General features: G+C 42.8%; 1 protein-coding gene across 6 annotated transcripts in view; it reads right to left on the bottom strand.

Moving 5' to 3' along the window:
• Positions 1-21251, bottom strand: part of NDRG3 (NDRG family member 3) — a 65891-nt gene that overhangs the window by 34959 nt on the left and 9681 nt on the right. For 4 of the 6 annotated variants that reach the window (XM_083508419.1, XM_083508422.1, XM_083508420.1 and 1 more), the window contains exon 1: positions 11767-11894. The exons of the other annotated variants lie outside the window; for them this stretch is intronic. The gene's annotated coding sequence lies outside the window, so the exon portion shown is untranslated. Of the gene's footprint in view, positions 1-11766; positions 11895-21251 lie in introns of those variants that run through there. 6 annotated transcript variants of the gene reach the window in all.

Here is a 21251-nt window from a genome sequence, read left to right as displayed (position 1 = left end):
TGGAGAAGTAGAGCTGTGTATCATAAGCATACTGGAGACACCTTGCTCTAAAACTCCTAATCACACCCAATGGCTTCATACATGTATTACACAGAACTGGGGAGAGAACAGCACCATGCAAAACCCCATAGCACAAATGCCAGGGAGGGAGGCGAGAAACACAAACCCAGTGCTACTCGCTGGGTACAACCTTAAAGATACAAACAGAACCACTGTAATATAGTGCCTCCAACACCCATCTCACTCATTTGGTCCAGGAGGATATCATGATTGATGGGTTTCAAAGGCCGCTAAGCAAACAAGCAGAAGTAATAAGGTTGTACTCATCCTGTCCCTCTCATGATAAAGGTCACCTATGAGAGCACCCAATTCAGTTCCGAAATCAGGTCTGAACCCAGATTGTACTTGATCCAGATACAGTGGTACCTCGGGTTACAGACACTTCAGGTTACATACGGTTCAGGTTACAGACTCCACTAACCCAGAAATAGTACCTCGGGTTAAGAACTTTGCTTCAGGATGAGAACAGAAATTGTGCTCCAGCGGTGCAGCAGCAGCAGGAGACCCCATTAGCTAAAGTGGTACCTCAGGTTAAGAACAGTTTCAGGTTAAGAACAGACCTCTGGAACGAATTAAGTACTTAACCCGAGGTACCACTGTAATCAGTCTCTTCCAGGAATATCTGCAGTTGCTCTACAACCACCCTCTCTACCACCTTTGCCAATAAAGGGATGTTGGTAACTAGTCTAGGGTGGGCTTTTAGGGGAGTGGATCCACCACTGCCTCTTTAAGCGCAAAATGTTTAAATATGTCTATAGCTTTGAATAAGTAAAATAAGGCTACTGTTTCCTTGCCACCACTAGCTTGGTGTTAATCTCTTCAAAATGTGTGTTGGCACTGTTGAAAACCTGCTATTTCTTTAACAGGTTTTTTTCTCCTTGCTACTGTCTCCTCCTTTGGTGAAATGATTCACTAATGAAAATGGTGAGAGGCTTGTAATGGTGGCCTTGCAAGCATCTCAATCAGCAACTGCCTAAGAGTTTAAGAACACTGTTTAAAATTAAACTCTTTTCAATTTTATCTGCAAATAGCTAATTTAGCACTAGCAAACAATGTAACCTGCTGATGCATCAGACAGGTGCCTGGGAAGGGGAGTAAAAATCTCTCTCTGTGTGTGTGTGTGTGTGTGTGTGTGTGTGTGTGTGTGTGTGTAAAATTAAGGAAGGTTTGAAGACAAGGAGGTCTTTGGTGGGGGCGTGCAGGAGAACAGAGGAGAGTAGGAAGGGAAAGAGAAGAGGAGTATTGACTTGCAATCCCAGTAGTAAGCAAGAAGGAGGGAGAAGGCAGGGAAAGGACAAAGGCTTAGGAAAAGCCATTACAGTACAATAACTATATTTAAAGGGACAGGATCCGGTGATTAAAAGTGTACCTAAACTTGCAGAGTACAGGTCCCATCAAATAGTCTCTGAATTGAAGACACACCCTGAAACTGAGTTTTAGTTGCAGGTAAATGTAGAACTAAAAATAAACTGCTGAGAAATAAGTGGTACAATCTAGTGCAAACTTGATGCACCGTTAAAAAACCAGCGGCTTCTTTACTGTTTGGATTATAAAATATCCAGGCGTCAGTTAAACGGGCAGTTCTCAAATGAGCACCTCTGTCATTCATCACCTTTTAGTTGATAGTGTTTGAGGGCAATTTGCCTTTTAAACAGTAAGTAGAGAAGTTAACATTAAATTTCACATTAGGCAGGTGTAGCCATACGGACAGTCTCTCTGCTTTGACCAGAAATTATCACTGGAGTCCATAAGATACTTGTGAATTCTCCCAGAAAGGAATGAACAAAACCCTTCCCACTTCCTTAATGTGTACGCTGCTACTGATAATTAGATTCATGTCTCTAACACACTTTTTTCCAGAGTTGATACTATTACAGGTCTAACACCTGGAATGATTCAATATAACTCGTTATACATATGGTGCTGTGGAAAAACAGTGTCCAGGGGGAATTCAAGCCTTGTTCTCCACAACTGGTAAATATAGTCGGCTGACGTTTCCAAGGCAACTGTGTGTGCTCTCTGTGGATATGGAAGAGAAGACTGGCGTAAGGCTGGCCAAGAAGCTCTCCTGCATAAACCTTGCTAGCCCTTATTTTGGGACTGGCATTTAGGTCCTTAAGCCTCCAATGCCCAAAGCACACAAACTTAATAGAGGGTGGTGAAGCCTCCAGATGGGTGCCCTTGAGGCTCCCAGCTTCTGTGTGTTTGTGTACACAAATATGCAAAAACTGGGTCTTGGCCCAGGTGAAATAAAGTCTTGTTTCGCCCCCGCTAACTCTAGAACAGCATCCTCCTAGAACAAATTGTGCCTGGAGGCAGTAAACAGAGCAAGGAGACAAAAGGGGGCTCTGCTGCCATCTCTAGATCAAAAGTGGAATTGCTTTTTGTCACTCAACTCATTTTGGACTAAGGAGAGTTGACATAAAAACAGACATGCCAGCTCCGTTAACCCCAACTGAGTAGGCAGTGGAGGACTAAACAGAAAGATGATGGAAACTCCCACAGAGCCTTAAACGTAGACTTTGAAATAACCACAGAAAAATGATTCCAAAGTTCTGCAGAACGACAAACTGAGTGGTGCTAGGAACCATTCTAGAAGGTGAAACCTGCCTCTTTGCATATTTAAAGGAGCAAGTTGCACCAGTGAAGGCTTTCCCAGCAAAACGGCTTGCTGCTACATTTAATCTGGAGGTACGTCTCAGAGCAGCACCTAGCACTCCACAAGATTTAACTATAAAATTTTTGAACTATAAGGAAAAGCTTAAAATAAATAAACAAACAAAGTGGAAATCACATCTGAAACAACTGACTGCAATTTTCCTAATCTGTCCTGGAAATGCTTCAATGACAAGATTTTTAAATTGCTTGTTATCTCAAGGGGACACGCTCTATTCACTAGAGATATGAGTGATGGATGGCTATAGAGGTAACCAAGAGACACTAGACAATCAGCCAGCAGTGACACATAAAGGAGAAATACCCAACGAAGTAGCTCCATTAGCACAAGAACTTGCATTTGCGCAACAGAACTTCTCCTCTCTCTCCTCCTCCTGCAATGGCCTCCCCAAATCTGGGTTGCAGAAAACCCCAGAATGAGGAGAGAATTATTCTATTATTATTGCACTAATGGAACTACTTTGTTGGATACCTCCCTAAATCTAGATGGAACCAAATGCAAACATCAGAGTCATTAGCTCACAGAATTGTAGAGTTTGAAGGGACCACGAGGGTCATCTAGTCCAACCCCCTGCAACACAGGAATTTTTTTGCCCAATGTGGCGCTTGAACCCACAACCTTGAAATTAAGAGTCTCATGCTCTACCAACTAAGCTATTCTGACACAGAAAGACAAGCAGATTAATCCTGTTAACAGTTTACAGTCAATATTTTCTGGAGTAATTACACCTACCCAATAGTTACAGTTGTCTCACCAACTTTGCACTCCTCTTGAAAAATGCACTGAATTATTTGGTATACTGCAAAAAGAGGAAGATGTTCTAGTTTAGGAGGATAGCATAATGATGATGATGATGATGCTACTTTTTACAAAAAGTCTCAGAGAAGTTAAACAGAAAGATTTTGTTTTTTAAAAAAACCAAAATAAAAAATTACTAAAAGAATTTATCTACCAACAAAGAAGCCAGAGGTTTAGGAGCAGGGCTTTAAAAAGCAAAAACTAGAGTCCTTGAGAAAAGAGAAAAAATGATGATTACATCATACAAATGATCAAGAATATTAAGGGGAATGTTGAACCACCAGGATTGTTCTGCCTGTTATGAAAAAAAAGCTCTTACTCAGTTACACTAGCAGTTTGTAAACACCTGCAAGCCCACAAGGGAGCAGAACATTGGGTGGAAAATTCCATTTGTCAACATAGTTCAGCTACAAATCCAAGGCCTGGTTCACATGTAACACGAAGCTGAACCACGCCCCAGCATGAACCCACAACCACGCAGATGGTCACAAGATGGCTTCCGACTGGCTGCAGGAGCGGAAGCCACCTCAGATGTTCAGCTTCCAAAAAAACGTTCACAAACCAGAACACTTACTTCCGGGTTTGCGGTGTTCAGGAGCCAAGCTGTTCGAGAAACAAGATACCACCTGCACTACTACAGAACTTGTTGGGAACAAGAAGCCACCTAGTGGCAAGTGATCAAATATAATTATTTTGAAGTAGGCATCCTTCTGCCTCAAGAGACAATGGAGTGTGTGGTGGTGGTGGTGCTGTGGGGTGTGTGTGAAGTTAAACTGCTGTGTTAGTAGCACTGAAATGGCCTCCTGGGGCGCAAGCCTGGGCAGGGGGTTTGAAGGTTGGATGAGTGTAAATTGAAATATATGCCCACTATATAGGAAATGTAGGAAGGCAGTGGGAAAATGGTGCAGGCAACGCCAACAACTGAATATAAGGTCCCCAGAATGGAAAGGACAGGTGGTACTGGAGGAAGCACTACATTGTCTGTGCTAAAGATGACAGATTTCAATGAATTATTAGAGGGAGCATGTTCATCCCCTATATTGCTGAAGGTAGCAATTCAAGAAAAATAACTAGGGATTTATTATAAACTAAAGTAAGTGGAAATATCAATGCAAATCAGGATGTCAGCAGGTATATTGGGAAAGTTGATTTCTTTAACCCTAGATGGATTGTATAAATGTAAACTCAAGTCACAGTCAAAGAAGTGTGCATCAATCATAACTCATTTGCTCCACCTGGAAAGCTTATCTTTCAATATCTTTCACATAAGATAAATTTACTGTTGCTTACAGTGCCTTCTGTTCAGAAAATCAAATGGCCAGCAGGGTCTTTTTCTTACCTAGTTGGGTATTTTATAAATATCAAAAGACATAGATTCAATATTTGGGGGAAAATGAATAGCTGCTCTTGAAATTAGAAGCAAGCTGTCTACCAGGATTATACAATGTTTGTGTATGTAGGTAAGAGACTACTATATATAGTTCTCTCTCCATGGGGAAAACAATTATCCCTTTGTAATGCCATAATTATATATGCTTAAGTTTCTCCTAGATTTTCATGTATCTTTTCAAACTTAAAGTCACTACAAGAGCTTTCCTGAGAACAACGAAATCTTATGCACTCAGTTTAAAACCTGTTTTTCAAATGAAAATTAAAGATGCTAAATTCTGTTCCCACAACCAGATTCTGTACTTGGACAGAATAAAGGCATACACACAGCCCTGAATTTACCTCTTCATATTACAATACACAGTATTTTGATTAGAGAGAATGGGCAATTGCAGGGGGGGAATATTATTAGAGCAGAACACAACATTTCTGTGTAACTGAATAATTATTGTTGTCGTCATAACATGCTTTTCAGCGTAAATGCTTCTTCTGAAAGTGCGCAAACTCCCAGTTAGTTCTCCCTGCCTCCGTTAAGTCAGGGAACCACAACCAATAGAACCAGGAGAGTCCTCAGAATATCCAGGCCAACAGCACAGTGATCAGTGAATGCAGAGACCATCTAACAAATGAGATTTTCTATCATCTCTGTACATAATTCAGTGTGTGTGTGTGTGTGTGTGTGTGTGTGTGTGTGTGTGTGTGTATGCAAGACATTATGTCCATTTAAGTCACTGAGAACTTTTTAATAAACTGGCAACTATGGCTAGAAGTAGAGAAAGCTTATATGGCTGGCAGCCTAGAATTTTGAGGTTAGAATAAGATTTTTTTGTATGGGTTTAATAGATTCTATATAATTCTATCACTTTAATTGTTTTTTAAATTATTGTTTACTTGTGCTGTTAGTGCTTGTTTTTATCTCTAAGCTACCTTGAGGTGGGATAGAAACAAGAACAACAACAACAACAACACAGAGTACTGTCTACACTAGAGCTAGTGTGTATATTTACAGTAGCAGTTCCTCATCTCATGTTGAGAAGTCTCTGAGCAGCACTGTCCATGAACCAGCTAGGTTTACAGTTATCTCTAATCTGGAGCCCTCAAATGTTTTTGACTCCCATCAGCCCCACCTAGCATGGCCAGGTACGATAGCCAACGATCTGCAAATTCAACATATTCAAAATTATGATGAGGCTTTGAGGTCTTGCAGTGTAAACTACATTACTTCCAAAGGAATAGAGTCACCAATATATAGTTTAATCTCCACTCTCAAACTTCTGGTGTTGGGGTATTCGCAGTACGGTCAACTGTGCAGGAGTTCTGTTCTCTGAGCACATATAAGCTCGCTCCACCCCACCCCCTACCACGTTTTAGGGTCACTTCCAGGTTTGGTGCTGTGCACAATCATGCATCTTTTGGACACGTGTTAATCTGTCATCACTGCCTGTACTGGTCATGTGTCATCAGAGTCTTTGTTTTAATATAATCTCTTATCATTTTATACTTCTAACCTGTACTTCATTTCATGGCAGCAATCTTCTTTCCTTTCACACTTCTAAGCGACTATTTTTTCCACACATAATGTCTTATGAAGGTTTTTATAAATCTGTTTAAATATGGGTTCACTGGGTTTTTTATTTAGTATTAATATTTAGTATGACTGGAATTTATATACCGCCCTACACCCGGAAGTCTCAGGGCGGTTTTAATACTATATTTTTCTGCAACAAATGCATTCTTTAGGTGCCTGATGTAACAATTCTTGATGTGCTGAATATTCCTTCTTTGTAAATTAATCCAGATTTTTTATTAGATTAAGACTTCACAGGGACACAGCACAGCAGAACTAAACCTGAGAATCAGATTACTGGAGAGAAACACAACATGTTAAGCGGGATTGGCAGGCTGCTGCAACTATTTTAAATAGAAGTGGGGGCTGCCTTTTCTCTCTTCCCTCTCAGAAAGTAAGATGAGAGCAGAGGTTTAAGCCCTTTATAAACTGACGAAAAGCACCGGCTTATAAAAAGGACTTACTTGGTGCCTCCTGTGAAAGCTGACCGAGAAGGGCAAGATTGTTTTTGTTTTGTTTTATTGAAGTACATAATATACTCCTCTAGCATGTTTTGTTTCCCAGCACAAGACACTTACTGGTCAAAGCCACATCTGGTATCCAATAATGGGAGACAGAAGAGAAAGGAGAAGGCTTCATCTCACTTATACTTTAAGAACAGCAGGACCCCAAAATGCTTTACATGCAGGAAGAAAACAACTCATGGGAGTTGGTAGCTTTGAGAACTAGCCTGATACATTTGTCAGTTCAAGAGCAAGTGATTTCATTTTTTTGTAGGTTGAAAAATAATGAAGTGAGTATGGTGTTCTCCTCTTGCTAAGTGCCTTTATTATGTTTACTTCTGAAAACTCATTTAAGATCTCTATTTAAGAGTGAATATTATTCCTTATTGCAAAGTCACCAGAAGCGTGGCATGCCATGCTGAAAATACTTGCTGGTTACTGGAAGATAAAATAAGCCATTACTTGCAGTAGCTAAACATTATTGTGATCTGATTTTGGCTATTAACACCAGGAGCAGTGGCAAGAGGCTTGGCTACACCAATTAGCATGAAATCCAATAAATGTTGTCGAGCTTACTCTGGAACGTATAAACTAAAATGATGAGAAATGGGTAGCGAACACAAATATAAGGGAGACTTCTGGACTAGGGGAAAAAATAGGAGAAATGAGAGCTGTTAGTATGCTTTTACTGCAGTCAAGGTCATAAACCATGCAACTGACCTGTAGAAATACCCTTCATGAGATTATCCTGCTTACAATGAAGAAAATGTACCGTTGCCAACTTATTTATACTGAATCATCCCTGCAGCAAGGCTTCTGAACAACAGTCTCCTATTTTCAGGGAATCAACAGCTACAAATTTGTAAACATATTTGAGCCTGTTTTAAATAATCACGTATGAAGAGATTACAAGACGTGGCTTAAGTGTTCAGTTCAATTGTAATCATTATATTGTCATACCTCAACAGAGGTGAGAAGAGGTGATTACCGCATTTTTCGCCCTATAGGGCGCACTGGCCCATGGGGCGCACCTAGTTTTTTTGGATTAGGGGAATAAAGAAAAAAAAATTTCCCCCCCAGGCGCGGGGCTGGGGCGGGGGAAGCCCGAGCTTCCCCCGACCCCAGCCCCCAGAACAGGCTGCTATCCGCAAGCCTTGGGAGCCCGGTGGGAACTCCCGCGGGCTCTCCAGGCTTGCGGATATCTGCCCGAAGCCCGGGGGCGCTGCTCAGTGCGCCCCAGGCTTCGGGGTGCAGGCTGCTATCCGCACCGACCCCTCTCGCTCTCCAGGCTTCAGCGAAAGCCTGCATTCACCCCATAGGACGCACACACATTTCCCCTTCATTTTTGGAGGGGAAAAAGTGTGTCCTATAGGGCGAAAAATACGGTGATTTCTACAGAGCCTAGGTCTGTTATCAATGTATGATTGCTTTACTTTCCCATCAAAATTATGTATGATGTACAATCAGGTTACAATATCCTCCACTGTTCAAAACTCCATCACTCTTTCTTGCACTTTCCAGCACTGGCTGGAAATTTATCCACTAGGGAAGACACAAAGTAATAGAGGACAGAGCAACATGCATTATGAAAAGCCCTACCAATCAAAGGAATTGGGTGCTGCTGTCCAAAAAGTGCATCTCCATTCTTCTTTACCTAGTATCAACAAGTGCTTGTGCGAAGCTCAGAAGCACAACCTTAGATCAGCCTTTCTCAGTTTGGTGCTCTCAATATTTTTTCAGACTACAACTCCCAAAGGCCTACATAGGCTCCCATGCACTCTTGGAAAGGAGCTGTATCGCCACCCAACCAACACCTTGTGCCCTTGGCAAGGAGCTCCACCAAGGTGCCTAGGGAGCATGTGGAACAGCGGGCTCCTAGCCACTCCAAGCCAGAGCAGAGAGGAAGAATTTTTGCACCCTTGGTGAGGGCCAACCCTAGGTACACCCTTGTTACTCCCATGAGCTCCAGCCAGCTTGGCCAATGGCCAGGAATAATTACCATAAGAGTTGTGGTCCAAAAGCTATCAAGGGCACCAGATTGGGGAAGGCTGGCTTAGATAGTTATGAGAACTTTTCTCCAGCTCATTTCACATAGACTGCATACACACTTACACAGAAGTAAGTTCCAGCGACTTCCACTGAACTAATCAGGATGCATTTCTGAATAGACATATTTAAGACTGACTGGGTTTTTTCCACCTTAGAAGCTCAGTGTGCCTATACCCAAACAATAATTTCTTACAGGGTGGGAAGACCTACTAGGTGCAAGAATCCACTTGTTTATAAAGTTCCATGTATATAGCTAGCATCGCACGAACAGTAACCTGTATGAACGTTTCCATATCAGATTATTTTTGTAGAGCCCAACTAGCATTTAACATTTCAGTAGCCAAGTAAACTACGGTATGTAGCTTTCCCCATCCATACAGAGCACTAGCCTTAAAGAAAAGAAGCGGCATCTTGAGCCACAAAAGAACTCAAATATCCATATCATTTTTGCAAAAAGCATTACATATAGGTGAGAGAGTGATTAAGAATATTAAAAGTAGTTGATGGCCTACTTTGAAACACTGTTTTTAGATAATTATGTCTCATTTATTTCCATGGAATGTGTATGTATGCGTAGGATTACAAACAATTGATAGTGAAGAAGCATGAGGGCAATTAAAGGTGTGTCCCTAAGGGTAGCAGGGGAATCCAAAGGTGGTTTAATTGACCATCCTTAGCTTTGTCTGGATCACACTGGCAAAAAGAAGTTTACTTTATATTTACTCTCTCACTGGGAACAATGAAGGAAAAGGAGACCTGGTCTAAAATGTCTCTAAGTCTGGGGGGATATTAGGGGACTAGGAAGCAGATGATTTTCTGGTCCGAATGAACAATCTTTAACATGTCCCTTTCAGCACTACCAATCTTGGGAATTCCAAAGTCACTTAGGGCAAGGCATTGCTGGCTTTCTGTGGTGGTGGTATTACCATTGTGCTCATTGCCTTCACTTGATTTCTGCCTCAGCTCATTCATCTTTGACAGGTAATGAACCTGGGCAGTTGGGCCATCAAAAGGAACCTCCTTATTTTCTGGTAACAGTAGAGGGCCGGACTGGACATCAAGCTATCTTCAACCATGGCCAAGAGGCTCCTATATATCCTATGGCGCTTGGGACACTCTCCAGGGCATCACAGGGGTGCATGCTTAAATATCTGCACCAGTCAATTACTGTACTTATCATACATATGTTAGAGATGATTTAGTTACTACTTAAACCAACTTGTAACTGGTAATTGTTACAACACAGCAATCAATCCCAAATGCAAATTTAGGATTTTAATTTAGCTTTAAAGCACAGCTGCTCTCCAAAGAGAAACATCTCTTCAATCAAGCAACATAGAAGCAATTTCCTCTACTATATGAAACATGTTTATTAACCAGCTTCAAAAATATTTCCTCCGTGCCTTATTTAATCTGTTGAATAGGACAGTTCCTTCAATTATGGGGAATTACCTTCAGTGAAATACACTAGCACCCCCTCACACACACACCCATTTTAAACATAAGCAATCCCTCACCTTCAAAAATAAAAACAGTAACTAAGGAGGCCATCACAAAAGGCAAGGGGCTGCCTCCTTTTATGTACGTGTGGGAAAGATTACCCGCTAACAATACGGCTGCAGTGTGTGTTTTAACTAGTAACGAGCTTCCATCGGTTAAAATGACAATTTCTGAACCATGCGAAGACAGCCCAGGCTAGATACAACGGTAGTTAGATCTGAATGGAAAAACACTCAAAACTATTAATCCTCCCGGCAAGCAGGGAAGCCTAGCGCGGCTGCTCATTAACTCTCCTGGAATTGCCTGCAAACGGCACAAACGCTTCTGTTTATATGAATAGCCTTCGGCACATTTCCCTCTTTCTCCAAAGAAAAACAAGAACAGCACACGCACACTGGAGAAAATGGAGGAAAGAGTGAAAACGGCCCGCGCAAGGCGCAAAAAAACACCCTTTGGTGGAATTGCCTATCCTAGGGAGATTCACAGACCGAGCCCAAATGAACATTTAGAGGGAAGTTCAACGGGGCTTCCTATTTAGGATCGCAGCCTTAAACTGTTCACTCGGTCCCCAGGCAATTTCCCTTTCCCTACAGTGCTCGAGTTAAAGCAGCACCATAGACCCTCCGTATCCTCTCCAAGTAACTCTCCCACGGAGAGTCTACTACGACGCCGTTTACTCTAACTTAACTGGTGGTCGGATACGAGCAATCCGCTAGGTGTCCTTTCTCCTTTCCCTGCATTGCATTCCCCCCACCCTGCCCTCGGGCGGCGCGCTGAGCTCCCACAGCTGAGACGGGCACGGTGCAAACCTGCATCACCCGAAGGGGCCCAGGATGCAAAGCCCCCAATAACGCACAGCAAGAGCTGGAACCAAAGCGACAGGTAGCCTTAGGAGGGCACCCGCACCCCTCCCTCCCCAAAGCGCGCCTCAATATTGTCTCCGGGAGGACGGAGAGAAAAGGAGGACAAGGCCGAGACCTTCCCGCCAGCTTTCTCCGGGGATAGAGGCAGGGAAGCGAAGGGAGACTAGGGAGCGGAAGACGCGGAATGCTCCGGCCGGAGGGGAAGAGGCGTCGCGCCTCAGTCGCTACCCGAGGAGTTCCGAAAGCACAACAAGCGCCGCCCCAGCGCCAAAGCACAAGGGAAGCAGCCACAGCAAGCAAAGCGGGCGGGGAGGCACCAGAGCGAGCAGTGCAAAACACAGCCTAGAAGCAGCCACCTACCTCCTCCCAAGAAGACACGACCGCGCAGGTGAACCTGAGCCGCTGCAGCTGCCTCTCCCAGTAGCAGCAGCAGCAGCAGCAATGCCAGCATGTGTGGGGAAGCGACTACGCAGGCGCGCTGCGCCTCGGTGCGAGTTCCCCAGCTCTCGCGCACGCGCAGAGTCGCGTCAATGTTTAGGACCACAAAAGAATAATGCTCGTTCGGTTTGGAGGGAAATCGGGAAGAGGAAGGAGTTGGGTTGGCAGCGGCAGTTAGGGTGGGTTTTAGTACTTGCAAGAGGTACAGTTGCGCTTTGGTAGAAACGCAAGGTGTCAGGTGCATTTGGAGCATTTTAGAACATGTTGCTTCTGAGCTCGGGGATTTGTTTATTTAGTAAAGTTCACCATCCTTCCATCCCCTGTTGCACTAACCTTTCTTCACTTCGGCAGTCTAATAGCATAGGGAAAGTAATTTTTGTTGTTCCTATCAGAGGTGTTACCTTTGGGGGTGGGGCTCAAAATCCCTGTATGCCAGGGGCGCTACACGCCCCCCCCCCACAGGCAACAGCCCCTGCCAAGCATATTGACAGGCTGACTTGATGGGTTCAGTTACAACAGCAGCACAGGACCGATCCATCTCTCTGTTGTGTCATACGACAGTTTTCATGATTCTTTGAGGCTTTGTTCCTGTCTGCCAGTATTTGTGTTTCATAGAATTGTAGAGCTGACAGGCCTTTGAAGATGGGGGACATTTGCCCACCTCCAGTCTGCAGGGACCTCACCTGTTCTCCAAGAATTCTCATGACAGAGGCTCTAAGATTGCACCAAGAAGGTCCTTCAGTACCCTTGAGTGCAGCTCATCAGGCCCTGGAGATTTGCATTCATTTAAAGTAGCTTGGTGTTCCCTTACCACTTCTTTTCCTATCTTGGGCTGCATCATTTATTCTGTTATCACCAGGTTGGACACTGCTTTCCTTTAGAGTGAGGACAGAGATAAAGTAAGTGTTGAGCAGTTCTGCCTTCTCTGTCACCCAACAGCATTTTTCTGTCTTCACATAGAGGACCTACTTGCTTATTCTTCCTCTTGCTTTGAACATAGCAGAAGAAACCTTTTGATTTTTAAATTTTAGCCTCTTTTGCAAGCCTAGGCTTATTCTGAGCTTTGACCCACCTGACCTCCCTGTAACTGTTGGGTATACTCTTCCTTCATGATTTCTCCTTTCTTTCATTTCTTATACATGCCCTTCCTAAATCTCAGCTCATCTGTAACCTCATGCAACTACACTGGCTTCTTTAGGTGCCTCCCAGTTTTCTTTCTTGTTGGAATTGTCTGCATTTGGGCCTTCAGTATTTCACCTTTAAGAAACTCCAATCCCATCTTGAACCCCCTTCTCTTTGAGTATTTCTGACCATGGGATATCACCCAGTAGCTCCTTAAGCTTTTTGAAATCAGCTTTCTTAAAGTCAAGAGTGCTTGTACACTCAGTTTTCTTTTGTCTCTGCACCCGGCTTTCTATTGTTAAACAATTGCATGTCAGAAATCCTTGCTGATCTACACCCTTGGGTAGATGGGAGAGAGTTTGCTGGGTGAGGCGTGCTAAAATGAAAGATGCAGCAGTGCTTTTTGGAATGCAGATGGAATTAATGAATGCAATTGATGGGGTGGAAGGATGATAAAGGCTGTTGTGGTAGTAAGATGCAGTACAAAGGGGAAAGTATGATTTAGCTGCCACTGCAAGGCTAGCAAAACAGGAGCCAACCAAGATTCCCAAAATTCATCTGGACCGTATAATGTTTACAAGGAAGTAAACCCCATGAGACTTATTCACAAGAAGCTAATCATATGATTGCAGCCTTCAAGGACAATGTCCTCTTCACGTATTTGGAAACACAGGCACCCTTCTTCATTATATTGTTTTGTAGATCCCTTTGTCAAACCTTGATGTTGATTTTTCAGGACTGAGTCATGGCTCAAACAGAGCCCTAAGGAATTTAATACTTTTTAGTTGTTGGGGGCGGGGTGGAGAAGGTTTGCTTTAGAGAACAACAATTGAAGCAGGCGTTCATATCAAACAGGGAAATCAAAGTATTAGATGATAAAATGGGCTGTGGGTGAGGTTAACATGTGTCAAAGAACAAAAATGTATATTTTTGTGATGCTTGGGGGTGGGAATATTCATTCTCAAAATAAGTTCTGTATTGAAGCTGATATGTAGCAAGTTTAAGACAAACACAAATAAACAAAATGTTACCAGGAGATAGATATCATGATCATGTTCTGCTTGTGAACTTTTCGTAGGATCTGGCTAGGTGCTGAAATTAAAAATGGTGTTCCCCCAACTTGGTGCCTTCCAGATGTTATGGAACTAGAAATCCCATCAGCCCCAACCAAATACAACACTGGTAGGGCACCCTGTTGGAGAAAGTTCCAGAACAGAAAGTCTAAATTTGAGGGGTGATGAACAATTTCAGATCCAACACAGTATAGTATGGATTTGCGCATGTAGAGAGGGTTAATAATAATAATAATAATAATAATAATAATAATAATAATAATTTTATTATTTATACCCCGCCCATCTGGCTGGGCTTCCCCAGCCACTCTAGGATTTCATTTTCTCAAGTAGTGCAGCCATTTCAGAGAATTTTCTCAGGACAGCCAGAATGCTCTCCATATTAGTGATCATCTGTAACACTAGGCTGAGGAAGCCTCATTTATTGCCTGACCTACAAAAAGAACAGGATTGTTTAGAAAGGATTAAAGGGTCAGTGGCCTTTTGCTGTCACCAGCTGAGCTGCAGCAGTATTATTTACAAGCTTGTTTTACTCCAGAGTGATTACTATTGAAGATTTCTAAATTTAAAACTATGTACAGAATGTCATGGCTAGTGGAGTCCCTTTATACACAAGGCAAATACAGGAGAGTTGCCATACCACTACAAAAACACATAGTCCTATATATGTAGTGTAACTGTAATGAATGCAGGTCAGATGAGGACCAGGAGACCAAACAGTAACATGAACTTTATAGAGCAGGTGGGATTCCCCCCACCCCCAAAGCTCAACATAGTTGCAGTTGTAGAACAATAAAATGCACATAGCACTTTGAGTATGAAATAGTGTAGTCCTTCCCAGATTTGAATGCACTGTTAAATTAGTGGGCAAAGGAGAAATCAACATACCCAACAGCAGTACAGAACAAAGCTGCCAAACAACATGTTCCACTGTGAAAAATCATGGGAACCCAAACTCAACAAGGGCAGGCATTGCCCTAGGAGGTAAATTTGTTGGCTGAGTGATTACATTGGATTTGGAATCAGTCATGGTTTCAACTAATGTATTGAACAGTTACAGTACAATCCTATACGTGCCTAATCAGAAGTAATCCCTGTTGACTTCAATGCGACTCTAGCAAGTGTGGACTGCAGGTTTAATTAACCAGTAGAAAAGCTATGGTGCTATTCCTATGAAGTAAAACTTACTTAAAGGTAAAATCTTAAGGATTATTATTTTAGTTTTTAAAATGCAATGCAGGGGCTCTGTAGAGATAGGAACAGCAATTTATTTCACACTAACTCCATGGCAATTTATAGCACAGGTAGCATTCAATCATACTTTCCTTACTGTCAAAGCATGCAGATAAGTCATATGATTGTTGTCCTTTTCACTAGCGATGATGTATTGTTTAGCCATTGATTTGAAGGCATACCAAATAAACTATTCAAAAGCTAAACCAAAATAATGTTCGGAGCTTCTCCCTACTCTGCAAAATGATAACAAAGCCTGTTTTCAGAAACTATAATGATAGTATGTATGCTATCTGTAAGAATTAGAGTCTAAAGATAAGGGATTAGAATTAATTTGGTATGTGTTTTGGTCAGTTTTATTTTTCTGGATGCATAAGCAGTAAAACAAAGAGACTGTGAGTTCTAGGATTTCATTCAGGAGAACTATGAATATTCGCAACACAAGGCTGCCTGGATTTGGCTGAAGTGGAGAGTGTTTTTGCTGTCCGCAATAACCTAGTTTGTTAACCCTATGCCTAATTAAGCAAACTGCCTCCAGGAAAAGAGAATGGTAATTAATTTTAAAATAGATAAAAGGGAGGAGGGGAATGCAATGTAAGAAACAGCCATGTTGTGAGGGTTGCAACCTACAACCAAGACTGGCAAAATAAATGAACAAAATCAGGTTATGTAAAACAGGCTTATATCGGTGCCAGTTCTAATGAGTTACACAGTATCGTGTAAGCAAAAAAAGGAAGCTGGTGGAACTGTCCTTACTGCACATAGATTAGAATTGTGGAGTTGGACGGGACCCTGAGGGTCATCTAGTCCAACCCCCTGCCCACAGCCGTCCTGGGTGAGCTCCAATCATCAGCCTTCTGGTTAGCAGCCAGATGCATTGACCCATTGCCAATAGGGAAGAAGTCTCAAGATTGGAAAGCTTTAATTGTTGGAATCCTGCATTGCTTCTTCCTCTACTGTATTTCAATTTCTCATTTGCTGACGTCTTATATATGCTGCTGGTCAGGGAATTCAGAAGTGTTTTTAAGGGGCTCTGTCAAGACAGGATGAATTCTACCTACTTTTTGGACACATTTCTGTTTCCTTAATTTAGTGGACAAAAATGTTATAAGCTCTTATATTCAACATTGATGAAATTAGTCATATGTACGACTATGAATAGGGACGCGGGTGGCGCTGTGGGTAAAACCTCAGCGCCTAGGACTTGCCAATCGTATGGTCGGCGGTTCGAATCTCCACGGCGGGGTGAGCTCCCGTCGTTCGGTCCCAGCTCCTGCCCACCTTGCAGTTCGAAAGCACCCTTAAGTGCAAGTAGATAAATAGGTACCGCTTTATAGCGGGAAGGTAAACAGCGTTTCCGTGTGCTGCTCTGGTGCCGGTTCGCCAGAGCAGCTTCGTCACGCTGGCCACGTGACCCAGAAGTGTCTGCGGACAGCGCTGGCCCCCAGCCTCTAGAGTGAGATGAGCGTACAACCCTAGAGTCTGTCAAGACTGGCCCGTACGGGCAGGGGTACCTTTACCTTTACTTACGACTATGAATAAATATTCATATTTGTACATCTGAATAAATAAATGTAATAACTAGCAGTTGATGCTCTGAATTTTTTATGTTAATCTGGCAGCGGTGAGACTGTAGCGCTTTCTGTTTCATCACCCCAGCACCACCTCTGGCCTCCATCCTGTTGGTTCTGTACTGACAGGGTGGGAAAAACCCATAATGGGTTTGAGGACTCATTTGAGGACTGTTTCATTTTTGTGTGGTAGGAATTGTCACCAACAGGAAACCCCACCCACACTTAAATTATATCAAGGCACCTCACTTCCACATAGCTGTGGTTCTTTCCATTGCATGCAGTGGTGCCAGATGCTGGAATTCCCTCTTCTACACAACTATGCAACTATTAAAGGTGGAGGGCCCCTGCTCTTAGGTCTAGCCACCTGTTTGCATGTTACACTTTGGAAGGAATGGATGAACTATTCTTGGAGGGAAAACCCTGATTTAATTTAAAATCAGAAGAAATCCTGATTTAAATTATCATGATAGACATTATTTTTAATTGGCTTGAAATTAAACTTGTCTCTTCGAGCTGTGCAGTATGCATGGCACAATCCTATGCATATCTACTCAGAAGTCCCCCATTGGATTCAATGAACTCACTCTCAGGAAAGTGTGCATCATATTCTACCCTCATGCTGCAGTCTGGTAGCACTTACCTGGGAATAGGTCTTTTGTAGGACATACAAAGCAAACCAATCAGAAAAGAAAGAATGACATCTGTTGACATCAAAGAGACATGAAATGTAGAAGTTCCTTGATACGATATGCCCCTCAAGCTTGTTTGTGCAATGTCTACATCCATAAGAAAATGTAGGCTGCTATCCTTAATTGACTCAGCCTTGCAAACTTTCAAGCTAAACACAAATGTTGATCAAATTCCAGAGGAGCAGCCATATGGTCCAGAACTGGAGGCAGGCAGCATACACACATGTATACATCCTGAAGATGGTCCCATGCAGCAATGAGCCTTCTTTGAGCCTAATTGTGGCTTGTTTTATTTTATGATTCCCTTAAGCTGAAGATCTCAAGGTGGTTCACAGCATAAAATAAAACCAAAACCAAAATGCACAGTAAGAACAAAACAAAGACACATTTACAAAGAATGTTAATCAGCCAAAGGCCTGGTTGAACAGAAATGTTTTTGCCTGGTGCTTAAAGATGTATAATGAAGGTGCCAAGCAAGCCTTCCAGGGGAGAGCATTCCACAAATGGGGAGCCACTGCAGAAAATATCTATTCTCACGTTGCCACCCTCCAAACCTCTCGTGGAGGAGGCACCCGAAAAAGGGCCTCAGATGATGCTCACAAAGCCTGGGTCAGTTCACATGGGGAGAGGCAATCCTTGAAGTACTGCTGCAATCCTTAGTCACTTAAAGTTTTATAGGTCAAAATCGGCACTTTGAATTGGTGCCAGAAACTAAATGGGAACAGGTGCAGTTGGGCCATTGATATGCTCAAACTGTCTTGCCCTGATGAGCAACTGAATTCTGCACCAACCGAAGTTCCCAAACCACCTTCAGAGGCAGCCCCACCTATAACACGTTGCAGTAATCTAACCTAGAGGTTACCAGAGCATAGGCGATGGAAGTTAGGCTATCCCTGTCCAGATAAGGGAGCGGGCAGGCCATCAATGAAAGCTGATGGAAGGCACTCCATGCCACTGAAGCTACCTGATCCTCAAGCCACCTTCAAAGGGAGTGTAAAACCCCATTAAGCACAGGCAACCTCCCAGCCATCTGGTATAGGGAACCACCCACTAACAATGCCTCTGTCTTATATGGATTGAGCTTCAATTTGTTGGCTTTCATCCAGTCCAGGCAAGACAACAGTCTAGCACATCTATTGCCATACCTGCAGATGTAAAGGAATAAGTAGAGCTGTGTGTCTTCAGCATATTGCTGACCACCTGCTCCAAAACTCCAGATAACCCCACTTAACGGTTTCATGTCGATGTTAAACAGCACAGGGGATAAAATTGAATCCTGAGGAACCCCACACTGAAGGCTCTACAGGGCCACAGAGCACTCCGCAAGCATCATTCTCTGGAAACGACCATCCAAGAAGGAACAGAACCACTGCAAAGCGATGCTACCAACCTCTATCTTGGAAAGCTGCTCCAGAAGGATACTATGGGTAATAGTATTGAAAGCTACTGAGAAATCAAGGAGAATTTATACATGGCAGTTTCTGTGCCAAAACCAGGCCTAAATGCCAACTGAAATGGATCTAGAAGATCAGTTTCCTCCAAGATAGGCTGAATCTTTTCTGCAACCACCTGCTCAAGAACCTGGCCCAAGAAGGGGAGATTAGCAACTGGCCAGTAGTTACTTGGAGTTTCCAAGTGCATGGAGCGTTTATTAAGGAATGGTTTTACCACTGCCTCCTTCAAGCAGGCAGTGACAATTCCCTCTCGCAGGGAGGCATTAATAACCTCCCTGGCTCAGCCAGCTGTCCCCTCCCTGATAGTTTCTTTCAACCAAGAGGGACAAGGGTTCAGAGTGCATGTGTTTGCCCTGACCGATCCAAGCACCTTGTTCACATCCTCGAACATTACCAACTGAAACCCATCCAACACAACAAGACTAGACGGTGCTCTGGATTCCCCTTGAAATTCATGTGCTGTAACAGTGGAGTCAAGATCCCTGTGGATGCAAGCGATTCTATCCTAAAAAATGCTTTGCAAATAAGTCACAGGGAGTCTCCAGTACTCTCTCCTTTCATGGAAACTGTGATCCTTTAAAAGTCTGAAATCTCTTACCCTTTGGATAAGTGTTTATATGTGTGGGGAGGAAGAGTTTGAAACACAATGTTTTTCATGTTTTGTGAGATCAGCATAGCAGAAATAGCAGCTTACATTTATGTTACAAGTTCAGCATTTTTACCACTGCATTTTGCTTCCTGCTGATCATTTTCAAGTAAAATACCATGAGAAAGAAAGTAAACACACCTGCACACCCCAACACACATAAAAAGGCTAGCATGAATCCAAATTCTGGTTCCTAACGCCATCTAGTGTCTGGCTTCTGTTCTAAAATATAGGAGTAAATAGTCTACCAAGAGCTAATTCAATGCTTTTTTAAAATCAGGACTGTGTGGAAGCCCCAGAGTCTGAAGGTATCTCCAAGGGGTTCCACAACTTTTAAAATCTCTTCACCTTTCCTTCTTGCACCAGCCTGTCACTCACACTCTTAAGAGTGGGAATGTCTATTTGTAGCATGTGGCCTAGTCTTAGTACTAACATCTTAAATTGGGTCTGGTAGCTCCCTGACAGTTAGTGCAGGGCTTTCAGAACAGGTGTGCTACTGGAATGGTTTTATTGAAATGTATTGTTTTATATGTCTTTTTTATAGCTAAGTGAAGAGTAAGTCAAATAGATAATAATAATGATTTATTAAATCAAGTTTCCATCACAGCTTCTAGTAGAAATTACCTTTCACATCTTAATAGTCTCAGTGAGGTATTTTTTAACTCCTTGGCCCAGTTCTGTAATGGAAGGGAGAGTGCAGCTCTAGACTTTTTTGTGCTGACTGGTGGGAGTTGTAGTACATCTGGAGGGTATTGGGTTGGTGAAGGCTGCTCTGAACTTTGTTTTTGTTTTTTTTTAGCCATCCAAGTTTGGGCTTGTTAAACTTATAACTAAATTCCACAATAGAATTGCTCTTAGGCAGAGGCCAGCATAGTGCTGCAGTACTAACTATTCCTCCTTCTTATTGGCTATAGTCAATTGCTTTCTCAGACATTGCTTTTTATAATTGTGCAAATGGTTTGTGCATCCATTATGCATGCGTTTAAAACATTAGCAAACTTTGATCTATTGTTGTATTAAAGGCAAGCTTTCTAACCTCCTTAAAGTGGGTGTAACGGCAGTGTCAGCCCAAGACATTTTGGTACCGGAGGCAAACCACAAAATGCTTTCTCCCCTCCCATTAAGGAAGAAGGGGTGGATTATGATTTACAATGTGACCAAGTGAGGGGGGTGGAATCAAATCAAGCTTGCCTGACGGTTGATGTGGAAATCAAAGCCCATCATGGGTGGGAAAGAGGCCCATTCTAAATTATGACAGGTGGGTGCAGAACCCAGGAGACTTCAGAGGGCAGCCCCATGGGCATAGTTATCAAGTAAATAAATAAAAATACTTAACTAAAAATAGAAATTGTAGAGATTTTGACAGATTTTCATGAGCACTGGGAGTCAATATAAAGTAATCTAAAACAACTGCTGTTGAGACATTTCATTCCAAATCTGCTAGGCAGAGCCGGACAGAGGTTAGGTGTCTAGCCCCAGCCTAACAAAAATCCTGGCTTCCTGCCTTCCTAACATAAAACCTGCTTAGGACCCTTCTAGGAGCTGCTCCCTGCAAGGTCTCTAAAGGCTTACTGTTCTAGGGGGTGCATGGGTAGTGGTGGGTCTTGTCGTTAAGC

This window comes from Podarcis liolepis (assembly GCF_965112155.1).
Source record: "Podarcis liolepis genome assembly, chromosome: 6".
In the NCBI taxonomy this organism is placed as follows: Eukaryota; Metazoa; Chordata; class Lepidosauria; order Squamata; family Lacertidae; genus Podarcis; species Podarcis liolepis.
This window is presented reverse-complemented; position numbering and strand designations above follow the sequence as displayed.